Source organism: Trachemys scripta, chromosome 7, assembly GCF_013100865.1.
Source record: "Trachemys scripta elegans isolate TJP31775 chromosome 7, CAS_Tse_1.0, whole genome shotgun sequence".
NCBI lineage: Eukaryota > Metazoa > Chordata > Testudines > Emydidae > Trachemys > Trachemys scripta.
Window position 1 is genome coordinate 39,818,421 of NC_048304.1, and position 12,854 is coordinate 39,831,274.

The 12,854-nt window shown below is 40.0% G+C and overlaps 1 protein-coding gene across 1 annotated transcript in view; it reads right to left on the bottom strand.

Moving 5' to 3' along the window:
- Window positions 1-10,614, bottom strand: part of SLC6A1 (solute carrier family 6 member 1) — a 105,394-nt gene extending 94,780 nt beyond the window's left edge. The window contains exon 1 of the mRNA XM_034775331.1: window positions 10,517-10,614. The gene's annotated coding sequence lies outside the window, so the exon portion shown is untranslated. The remainder of the gene's footprint in view (window positions 1-10,516) is intronic.
- Between the last annotated feature and the right edge of the window lie 2,240 nt (window positions 10,615-12,854).

Genomic DNA, 12,854 nt, shown 5'->3' on the forward strand with positions numbered 1-12,854 from the left:
AGTCTCCCTGAGCCACCAACCAGGGAATTTCAGGCAGAAAATAAGTAACCTAATTTATTAAAACAATCCTTGCCAAATCATCCCATAACTTGCTAGCTAGAAAATGTGAACTACATGCTGGGCAGGGTAGGAGGGATGATGCTTTCAAAGCAGTGGTTTTGTGGGCTCTATGAAAAACTCAGACACACTCTACACTAGGAAATTTACCGATTGCAGACAAAAAGGTTTCTGAGCTTGTGCAGAATATGACTGATTCCTATTTACCATTAAACTGTGCTCAGCACTGTTTCAGAAACCATGGTTATACTGAACTAGTTCTGAACATATTTATCCTTGACTATGCTGGCCATATCTAGCACCAGTTGTCAGCAAGAGGCAAAATGCCTACTGTGAGCCGCAGAGTCAGTCTGCAGAGTTAACACCTCATTGAGATGAACAGAACCATTCTGCACCTCTCTCAAGATCCATTCCCTCCTATAGGGCCATAGAAGAGCCAGCATGGTTCCAGGGTATAGAGAGGGTGGGGACAGGACTTTGAAAGCTCACGCATCAGATGCACAAGCATTTTGCCCTGTGGAGTCCAGTTCCACATGCGATCCCTGTGCACTCCTTGAGTAGCAGCTGGGTAGTGGCTCCACTCATGCAATATGGCCTATTGTGTGCTCAGGTTGGATTTACAATTTGAACTTTAAGCAGTTCACAACTGCCTACTGTTTCGGGCTGGTTGGCTATGGATACATGAAGACAGCACTAAACTGGGGTCACATTTGGAAGGATTTCTTTCCATTGCCTAGATGAAAGTTCAAATACTCCAGAGGTTGATGTGAAACTTTCCTACGCACCCTTGGCCAGTGAGTTTGTTAAGCACTGAGAAAAGTCAACAGAAAAATCACTTCATATGTTCACCAATAACATTAACATCATACACTTCTGACCGATTTATCAGTCAGACTTGAGCTTGATCTCCCTTGCTGCCCATATGTTTTGTACCTGCAGTTAACAGGAGACATTCATCTACTGCTTAGTCTGCTAAGCACCCAGTTTCAGGCACAAATCTGGTACATAGCTGTCCAAGTGGTAGATATGTGGCAACAATTAACTACAGGCACAATTTCTGCATTGCAACAGAAGTGAGGCCATCGTGTGACCTATATAAACTTAAAACATCTTTAAAGTTTGCACTGAAAGCTCACCCTGTCCTTCAATTTTCAGGTCAGATTCCAAAGTCCTTACTCATACAAAACTCCTAGTGAAATCAACAGGTCAAAGCTTGCTCTTAAGTTACACCAATATAGTCCAGAGCAAAATTTGGCCTGGAGTAAGAACTTAGGGCCATGTTGTGCCTGACCATTACATAAGTGAACAATGAGGGGTAGAGGGCACAAAGCGCTCCCCAATCACCCCTACGCAGGCCAGGTAAGAGCTGAGCAAAACTGGGGATACTCTGCATGCTCCCTCTCTGTGCTGCAGGGACAGCAAGGTATTGCTAAGGGGATGGGGAGGAGGTGGGAGATACCTTGATCCTTCCCTCCCTCATATGCACCTCAGTAAAGTCAGATGCCTGACATCCCAAAGGGAAGTAAACTAGTAAACTGTACTCCACAAAGAGACAATAATGGTTGCACAGACTTTGTGCATTCAGAAGTGCCCCAAACAAGAATGGCTCGTTAGTCACCCGGTACTGTGGGATGTGTGCACTCTGAACAGTCAAGCCCTTAAAGAATCTGTCCTGAGTAAATACTGCTATCATTCATTTAAAACATTAAAATGTTTAAAAACATTAATAGTTGTAGCTTATTTATTATGTTGTTTATTTTGTTGAATTAATAGTGGCTTGATATATACATAAAATTAGCATTATTATTAGCATTAATACTAAACAAAATTAGGATTCAGAATATCGTAACCTTTTGCACTCTGCTGAAAAGGAGGAACATATCAAATGAATAAAACACACCTACTACTTGAGGGTCCATCCCCCCACTACCCTTCTAGTTAGATAAACACATAATTTAGATAATAAAATGTTTATTTTAGTTTCCGGAGGTTTCGGGATTATAAATATTTTCCCCAGCTGCATATTCATCAAAGCAACCCACTCTGGTCATTCAGAATTATTTAAACTATAATTAAAAGTATTCATCTGATTGTATCTACCCCTCGCTGGTGTTTATAACATTTACTCGTACATGAGGCTGCAAAGCCTCTGCATGTTTTCAGTAATGTCTGTGCTGATCATCAGTGCAGTAGTAGGAATCTGTGCAACTCTGCCCTGCTGAATGTCTCCTTAAAGCTTTCAATGGCCTGAAAAGAAATTCAGGAAAAGAGAAACATACCAAACAGTGCCCCCTTGCTGTTGACCAAAGATGGAGGCCATGTTTTTAATCCTAAAATGTTTTCACCATCTAGGATTAGAGTTTCCACTCACTATAAACATTAGAAAGAAAATGAAGTCACTTGGTGGAAAAATGGGATTATAGTAGTGAGAAATTTAAAAGACATACCAGACAGATACCATCCCCCTGTAGGCAGCATATCAGTTATGAGATTGATGTTATACCCCCATTTTAGCCAGAAAAATCTAGTTAGCTAATAACAGTCCCAAGATTCTGGTTTGTAAGGAAATCTTAATACATCTCTCTGACCCATAAAGTATCAATTCTGAGTTCTAAAGACACTTAAATTGCAATAGAAATGTCACAATTCCACACACCACATAAAAACAGTACACTTTTACATGGCATAAGTGTAGAATACACATATCTGAAAAAAGGTGCACATCTTGGGATCAGTTGTGTTATTTTATTTAAACAAGAGAGATGTACAAGTCAATGGAAGTTTTGCTTGCACAAGGAATGCAGGATCACCCCTTGTGATAGCAAATCTTATATTTCTGTTTTCTCCCTTAAAAGCCACGAAGAGATGGAATGTACCAGACATACAGTCTGTCTGAAAAGGTATGTTTACTTTTTCAAATGAAACTTCCCAAGCAAATAGGTTTCTGACATGTACTCTTGCTTCTGATTGAATATTCAACCATTCCAAAAGAGGCTTTTCTACCTTTTTACTGTGCACAGTTTTGCTTTTGTCCCATTAGTTTATGGAGCTATATAATTAACTATTATATACACACTGGGCAGACACTGCAAAGGCAAAGTATTCCAATATCAAAATGTAATTAATTTTTTTTCTGTTTAAAAAAAATCTTTACTGCCTTCCTTATGTATCCTTATTATAATATCTGCTGTGTTTTTAACAAGTGGTGTAAAAAAAAGAAAAGTAAAAAACTTGACCAGATTTCCCCATATTTTAAATTAAATATTTTTCATAAAATATGATAATCAAAATCATATAGCTTAAAATACAGAGGTGGGACTTGATTTTATTTATGGTATTCTTTAGAACTGATGGATCATTTAAATTTATATTTATGGACCTATTTTTAAACAAGGATCATTCTATAGTTTAGGTTACACTCAGGCTTAAGTAACAAAGTGTGAAGGTTATAAAAATAAATCACTGGATTTCTTGCTAATAAAATTGTGAGAGTAAAAGTTAAACATTTATTCACAATTTGAAATGACTAAAAATATACTGTAGTGTTTTTAATTCATTGTCCAGCAACAGATATTTTTTTTGAGAAGTGATTCAGTGCCTGAAAATGATTTCAGAACAATAAACATGAAAATGAGTCTCTTGCTTATTGAGATTTAAATCTTAAAGTTAAATTGTCAAGACCTACATCTGAATCTATGTAGTGGATAATGCCTACGTCAAGTCAGGTAGAAATATGGTTTTGATTTATTTACTCTATTTTCATGAACAACAGTTGCACATCTGGGTTTCTTAAGAGCAAGACAAATATTCAATTTACAAAATGCTGAAGTGAATACTGGAAGTGGTTTAGCAGCTAGTGTGCAACATTTCCCTTTTACCACAGAATCTACATCTTTTGTACATTCCAGGTTTCCAAATGAAAATACATTTGACCGGTTTTGTATTGCAGAACTATGAGTGAACCAATATGAAAGCAGAATTATAGCTAAAACCTGCAGAGTCTTTTCATGTTAAAAGCTGATCACACTGGCAGTGTGAGAAATTGGAACAGAAACATACAAATCAGAATTTAAATTGTCTGACTATGTTGGGCCTGTTACCCTGGGCTAAATCCAAAGTATTACCACGAAAGCTAATGAAGTTACTCCAGCTATACCAGTGTTACTGAGCAGTATTTAGTCCCTGGCTTGCAGATTACACCATTACCACTGCCGATGCTGTCAGCATCCTCATTTTTACAAACTTGTGTATTTGCCTCATTTTAAATAATTGTTAAAATCATTACAAATTAATTTTGCATAACCACAAAATATCCCTACAAAATGCTAGTGGTTCTTTGCAATCTCACACATTTCATTGCTAACACTACTATTTTCAAATCTTTTGAACTTCTTGGTACTTTTGAATTTGTGGAGGAAAAAACCTAAAATAACTTTTTAATCATTTTCAGCACTAGTAAGTTTAGGACCAAATCCTGAAAGAAAATTTCCCCTGAAGTTAACAGAAGTTTTGCATCAATTAGTCAAGTTGATTTGCTCCCTAATCTAAGGAGACATCATAACTTTTGATTTATCTGAAAGAAACACACTTGTAAAGCGGGGCTATACATTTTGTTCCTATTAAGTGAACCAGTAAAAACAGCGTGAAGAAGTCTCATGTTCTATGATGAATTCCTTTATAGAGTAAATATGGACAAATACTAAAAGATGATTTATGAACAGTAGTAACCTATTCAATGTCTACATTTATTCTGATTTAGAGCCTAAAACAAAAATGGAAAACAAGCATAACATTTGCTGCTTACTCATATCCTTTGCAGATTAAGACAATTCTTTAGAGAGCAAATGGAACAGAATATTTCAGTCACTATACTGGTTTTACTTTTTAAATCTATTAATTTGTGTTAACTATTAGACATAACGTAGATATAGTAACTGCTGATTTGCATGAAGTTCTGCTTTACATCCTTTTGGATTTTTACATAATATAATACAAAAACTGCACATCTTGTCTACTATCATTACATCAGTACAATGACAAGACATTACTGCCTCATTTTCATTTTCTTCAACAATTGCCACAACTGACCTTGTTTTTCCAAAATGAATTCTGTCACAGTAATGAAAATGTTCATTGTCCTTCTCTGTTTGGCCAAATCGGTGCAGTCATCTCATGTTCAAGAAGGTCATTATTGCAGTAACAGTCATCATGCTTTGATAGTCTCTAGTAGAAAGCATTCAGAAAAGGTTCTGAGATGCTTGGCTTTCCATATTTTATATAACCAAATATGTCAGTGCATTACAGCACAACCATGTAAATGTCATTGGTCATCATCTAAAATTCAGTCAGAAGGCATAGATGTTTCCCAAAGTCCAAACCCATCTTTTGTTTTCAATGTGCAATTCAGGCACAAGCTAGAAGATTCACAGCATGTGGCAAATCCTGAGAGGAGAGTGAAAAGAAATTTCCATGGAATATTATCAAATCAGGATTCTCTCTAACACTAGAGTTCTATTGTTCGTTCATACTTGAGTCATTCTAGAACAGGTTTACAGCTCATGAAAATTTGTTATTTCATGCAAGATGGGTGCAGACAGGCTTATGGGATTTATTTAGAAATTTATCTGGCACCAATAACTTGTGGGTGCCTACCATTTATGGATTTAATTATAAAACAACCGTCCCCCTTGCTTGTTAACAATGCACATGTCCAATCACTACTCAACAGTTCCTAATACAACACTGGTGAACTACAGAAGTTGACAGGCTTGCTGATATAACATTTCTCTGTCTTAAGTAAATAGGTTGATCTCATTAATTCAACTCAACACCAGCTCTTGCATTGAGATTAGCCTGTCCACGGTTATCAAATCATTGGCTTCTTTTGAAATGTAGTTCCATGAAGCCATGATATTTACCAAACTTGGTGGTTGTCTTTGAGAATCAAAGATGAGAGCAGTAACTGCAATCACCAGGATGGTGATTATAAGAGGTGGGTTTCATTCTTTAATACCTTCCAAACCCCAATAAAGAACCAACAGCAACATGAAGACAACCTCTTTTCCCTGTCTTTCATCATGCACAATACTTGTTGTATAAAGAGAGATAAAGCAGAATTTACACACACACACATACAAATGAAATAAAAACCTTCCAAGTTTATTAAGAACAGTTTACTTAAGCTGATAGCTGAATCTCAGAATTTTTTCAAATTTATCATATACAATTAATGAGTAAGATAAAAGAGTATGTATAAAATCAGCTGCATATGATTTATCATATACTTATAGAATTCTATAAGTATTTATAGATCTGTGCAAAAATACCCAAGCTGCTCTTTAAACCAGCAGCCTACCCCAGCCATCATTTAAATGACATGTCTTTCCTTTTAAAACCCTTACTTTAGGGGGATAAACATGATACCAAAATTTTGTACTAAAAATTAAAAATTGTATCAGATTACCTTATGAAAAACAATGAAATTTTCTTACAGAAATTTAAATGAAGGAACAATTCCATTACAAACGGGGTTTACTATAATCAGAATTACAATGTCCACACAATAATGCACTGAAAGATTTTAGGATTGTTGCTCTGCTTCTCAATAAACCGAGTTTCATTAAGTCTAAGCTCATGATAGGAGACTTCTGCTGTATTAATACAACTATATTAGAGGTTCAACTATTTCAATTAGAGTTTATAGTTATCAATATAGAAAAATAACATTGCAATTATCATCAAATTATACCCAGTTACAGTTATAGCTAATATTTTGGTTTGATTGATAGTTTTTTTGGGGGGGAAAGCTTTCAAATATATTTGTGCTTAATGATCAACATTTGCTAACCTGGGTGCCTAAACTTAGGTATCCAAACCCGTATTTGGGTACATAAATAAAAATGGCCTGATTTTCAGAAGTGCTGAAATTCCACAAATCCAAGTGAAGTGAGTGTAAACTGAATATGCTCAGCACCTTTGAAAATCAAGTCACCTTTACTTAGGTGCCTACTCATGGATTTAGCAGCACCAGGTTTGAAAATATTGGTCAATGTCTACACTTCTAGATACGTTCTCCCCATTTGAAGTTTCATCATCTAAGTCCTTAAATTCTAAGGAGATCAGGATCAGTCCATTGCTCTTACATGTCCCACCCTGACTTCCAAAAAGGAATGGGTTTTTTTTGCTGGAACTCAGTGTTATTCACTGGAATTTGCCACACAGGTCAGGAAATTCCCTGAAGGGAAGGGAGAATTTTAAGACATGCATATCAAATCTCATTACTGTTCTTTTATGAGAATCAATCAAAGGAAGGATGTGATGATGTCATTATGACATCATCTACTTAGGGATTAAAAATCATCGCTTCTTGGCAATTGAACCAGTCCAACAGAGAACAAAGAAAGCACTGGAAGAGGTTATGATCTGTTCCATTTACTGTAGGATAAACTAATCATTTAGTCCTGAAAAACAAGGCATGTTGTAGTTTAATTCTACCTGTTGTTTCAAATAATAAGATGGTTCTATTTTTCCTATACCTTAGGTCAATCCAACTGCTTTTTTATTAGCCATTTGAGGAAAAAAACAAGTAACAAATTTGTTCCATTCCTGGTATTTTCTTTTGGTGTTTTTTTGGCAATTTCCAAACATGTAATGCCCCCAAACCTTTTTTCTACAGATGAGCAGCATCTGCCTCTAAGGAAAAAGCTCATGCGCTGCATACAAAGGTAATCTTATTTTTTTTAAAAGAAAGACATCTTTATTTTAAAATAAACCCCAATAATCTCATACTTCTGAAGTCAAGCGGCCCTAAATCCAACAGCAGAAAAGTAGAAATTACACTAGCTATATTAATTCTAATAAAATAAGCTAGAAACATCCATTCTACAAGGCTCTGATATCTGTAGAGATTCTATGAAGCTTCTTTCTCCCTTAAAAGAAAAAAAGCTTTGTTCATGAAAAAGAAATTTGTCATGCTATTTCTGGTGGCTATTTCTGGGCTTCCAAAAAGGGTTAGATGCCTGGAATCTATGCCTGACCTGATTTTCTTTAAAGTTCACTCATCTCTATTGAGAACATAGATTTAAATCTAAGTTCAAATGCAGCTAAGCAAAGAAAATAAGTGAATTGAAATTACAACTCTTGGAAACACATTAACAAGCTATAAGTATGTTACTAAGCTATCTCTATGTTTTCAAATCAGTGTGTTTTTTTAATTCTAGATCAAAACTGAAGCACAATCATGTTGATTTAAAATGTTATCTCATCTTCTGCAAAAAAAATACTTTTATTAAGACACTCAGAAAATTTTATGTCATCATATCTAGAGTTTCATTGGATGAGGGTTGCATGTTTTCCAAATACAAATGATGCAGATAATATCCAAAGAATGCTCAACTTACTCTTGAAAAAAACCTCTGCTCTTCATTTTTGTTCAATGAATTTCTTTATAAAATATTGTAGTTTGTTAAATCTAAACAATTACCCTGTTCATTTAAAAAAAATAAATTATAGTTCACCAATTTTTATCAAGAACTGTTTCATACATAACAAAGGACTGACAATATGCAAGTTACATTTAACATACAAGAAAACATCCGTATACATATAATTTTTTTTGTTAAAAAATCTAATTTCCAGCACTTTCACTGTACATATTGTTAAACAGACACACTTCACTCTTTTCAAACATTAACACCATCAACTGAAGTTCATGAACATATTTAGCTGAATGAACAATTTCTCTTTAAAATCCAGATGCAGACTGCTCTGTCAACCATTCCCATAGCATCTCATTTGAAATTTGTTACTTCATAGAACATTTGTCACATCCCAATGCATTGTTTAGAGAAAATATTCCAGCCACTACTATCTAGCTCTCCAATACCACCTCACCATCCTTCCTCCAACAATAAAAAAAAAAACAACTCAAACAAAAATAAAAAGATGGTGAAGAGCATCAGAACCATCAACGGCTATTTTTTTGTAAACAGGTGAACTATCATGTTCATGAAATAAAAGTGACATAAACAGTAGCTCTTTCGTGCAAGAATGATATTATTTTAGTCATTCAAGTTAACAACACTTATTTGTTTCATGTTGACAATTTTTTGATCTCTTCACCCTGTCTACTTCAATAGAACAAAGATTTTGCGTTAACAAGAAGTCAGTGTTTAGATTAGTGAATAACAAAATGAGGAACAAAGAGCACTGATTCAGTTCTTGCTAGGGGCTTAAGAGTGCCTGTACCTAACTATTTCTGCAATCCAAAATGTACAGGTAAAAATCAGGTTAGGCTGGGGGTTAAACACCTTCAAGCAGTTACCCTCTGGGGAGAAAACTGGGAACAGGAATGACTTTACACTGGCATTAGGCAAATTCCTGTTCATTGACCTTCATTACCAAAGCTCTTGGCACAGAATGCTCGGGATGCTCCTAGATGCCACTGTTGATAACATTGTGGAGGAAAGCAACGTGACAGGGTGCAAATAGGGAGAAAATAGGAAATGTTCAGCAAATAGCTCAGCAAGAAGACAAATCTATGTGATAGGCTGATATGCAGTCTTCCTAACAGGTGTCTGGTGGTTGCTTTACATACATATAATAAATAATGTATGCATGTGCAGCAAAGGTAGTTGCTAACTCTAAATCTATAACCTGGTCTTTTAAATGAGGGAATAGTCCTCTAAGATTTGATATAATGAAATCTAAGATTATAGCCACTACCAGGATAACAGTTTCAATTCCACCTTAGTTGCCTTTTTCTAGTCACCAAAAGTCTTAGATTCCCTTTTTGCAACTGTCCACAATTTGATATTGTTGCATATAAGCCCCCCCGCCCCCAAGATGTAGCTACCTGCGGTAAAATTATAAGTGTTCTTTTTAAATGGGAATAGAAACTGAGCTTGATATTTAGTTCACCCTGTAGAAAATCCTAAATTTTGATCAAAGACATTTTTTTGCACATCACACAAACCATTAAGATAGCTTGTGAACCAAACTTTTAGAAACATCTCACCCATTACACACGAGACTGTTTGTGTTTTCAAAAATGCTGCATTTCAGAACTGCACAAGCAAACAAAAATCATTCCCAAGACATCATACTCCCCACAATGTACCACAGGGTGCAAATAAACTTCAGGCAAGCGTCACAGACACAGTGATCTCGCTCCAGCCTCGCTGACACGGAGCTGGCCTTAGAGCAGATTCAAGCGGGAGGCATGAGCAGGACAGGTAGATGCCACAGGTAGAGGCTATTCTCAGGGCAGGACCGCCGGGTCCCCGTGCACTACAAAGTGCCAGTAACGGGCTCGCTGGGGGGTTGTCGTGCCCAGAGAGAACCCCTGAGTGTAACGGATCCAACCGCCACCGCAAATCCCGACACTTCTCCGTCCATCCGCCCCTGGCTCCAGCCAAGCACCCCGGGACGGCGGGGCGCGGAGAAACCGCCACACACCTACCTGCCGGGCTCCCGAGGAGGCTGCTGCCGCCGCCGCCGCTGGCCGATGTGCCGGAGCCCGCCCGCGCTGCTCGCCCTGCCCGACAGGACTGTTCATTGAAAGCTCGGCGCCGGCTGCACACTCCGGGCTCTGGCTCGCCCTCCCCGCGCAGCACGCGCGAGCCCACCCGGAGGAGGGGAGCCGGGCCGAGCGGCCCCGCCCCCACTGCCTGGGTCCTACACCTGGGTGTGTGGGGGGGTGCGGGTGCCAGCCCCTGCCACCTCGCCCGGGGGGCCCGCGCCGCCGGGCCGGAGCTTGGACCCCTTCCGAGAACGGGGGGGGGGCGGGTCTCTAGGGCAGCCCCCGGCCCGGCCTGGCAGGGACCTTGCACCAGGCACGCGCCCAGGGGTGCGGCCTCGAGGGGCGTGTGCCGGCCGCCAGCCCGTGCCCCCGGGCAGGAGGCGCAGCGCTGGTGGTGGATGGGGCAGCTGGGGCAGGGGGAGCCCCGCTGGGAGGGGTGCTGCTGGCGTGGTGAGAAGGCGGCTCAGCAGGTGCAGATCAGAGACAGCTGCAAGGGGGGGAGGGCAGAGGCTGGGGGGGGTGATTGTGGGAGCGGGGCAAAGGAGCTGCTCAGAGGGCAGCAGGCGGGGGTTAGTGGACCCCCACTGGAACGAACAGAGGTGGTGAGGAGCCAAGTGGGGGAAGATGGAGGGGCCGGAGCATAGGGTGACCAGACAGCAAATGTGAAAAATCCGGATGGGGGTGGGGGGTAATAGCAGCCTATATAAGAAAAAGACCCAAAAAATCGGGACTGTCCCTATAAAATCACCCTATTTAAGAGATATCCCCCTTTCCACCATGAGCAGTAGCGGGATTTGCTGTCTACACAGCAGACTTTTCCCAGGCAGGAGTGACCCTGGAGGGGTGTTTGGTAGATTCGGTGGTTCTAACTGGTGGAGGGATCCAGGTCTAGCTCTGTGGGAGAGTCTTGAGCACAGCTACCTCTGACCCTCTAGTGCATTTGTCTAGGTGTCAACAAGCGCAGATCATCCATCTTTTTCATAGCATCTCAACCCAAAGAGCACATGGGCAGGGTCGGCTCCAGGGTTTTGGCCGCCCCAAGCAGCCAAAAAAAAAAAAAAAAAAAAAAAGCCGCGATCGCGATCTGCGGCGGCAATTCGGTGGGAGGTCCTTCACTCCCAGGTGGAGTGACGGACCCTCCGCCGAATACCTGGAACTGCCGCCCCTGTCCAGAACAGCTGCCCCAAGCACCTGCTTGAGAAGCTGGTGCCTGGAGCCGGCCCTGCACATGGGGTCATTAATCCTCAATGCTTCCTTATTCAACTTCCCTGACAGTACAGTAAAGGGTCTTCCCTGCCTCCACCGACCCTCCACCCAGGAAACATTCCTCCAGCAGACTAGCCTAAATCAACGTTGTTTGCTTTGTACAGTAACTCCTCACTTAACGTTGTAGTTATGTTCCTTAAAAATGCGACTTTAAGCAAAATGATGTTAAGTGAATCCAATTTCCCCATAAGAATTAATGTAAATGAGGAGGTTAGGTTCCAGGGAAATTTTTTTCACCAGACAAAAGACATTTTATATATATATATATATATATAAATATATAAGTACACACACACACACACACAGTATAAGTTCTAAACAAACAATTTAATACTGGTACACAGTGATGATGGTTGTGAAGCCTGGTTGAGGTGGAGGAATCAGAGGATGGGATATCTCGCTAAATGATGAACTGGCAATTGGCTGAGCCCTCAAGGGTTAACTCTCTCACACTGCAAGGCAGCAGGAATGGAGGGAGATATGTGCATTTCCCTTAAGTACACTGCCTTGTTAATTAGATCAGCTTGCTGAGAGGGCAGCTGCTGCAAGAGCCCTCTCTCCTGAACCCTGCTCTATGGAAGATGGGGTAAGTGGGGTGCAGGGGGAGGGGGACACCCTGACATTACCCTTCCCCAGCACAGCAAGCAGGAGTGTTGGAGCAGCTGCAAGGCAGAGGGCAGGAGCAGCACATGGCAGTGTAGGGAGGGACACAGTTGAACTGCAGGCAGCTGCTGCACAGGCAACTTAGGGGAGCAGGGAGCTGATAGGGGGCTGCCAGTCCACCCTGGTTTCAAGCCCCCATCAGCTAGCTGCAACAGGCTGCTCTTCCTGCAAGCAGTAGACAAAGCAGATGGCTGCCAAAGGACATTAGAAGGGAGCATTACACAACTTTAAACGAGCATGTTCCCTAATTGATCAGCAACGTAACAATGTTAACTGGGACCATTTTAAGTGAGGAGTTACTGTACTGAAAAACTTTAATTTAAAAAAAAAAAAAAGGCACCCTCATGTT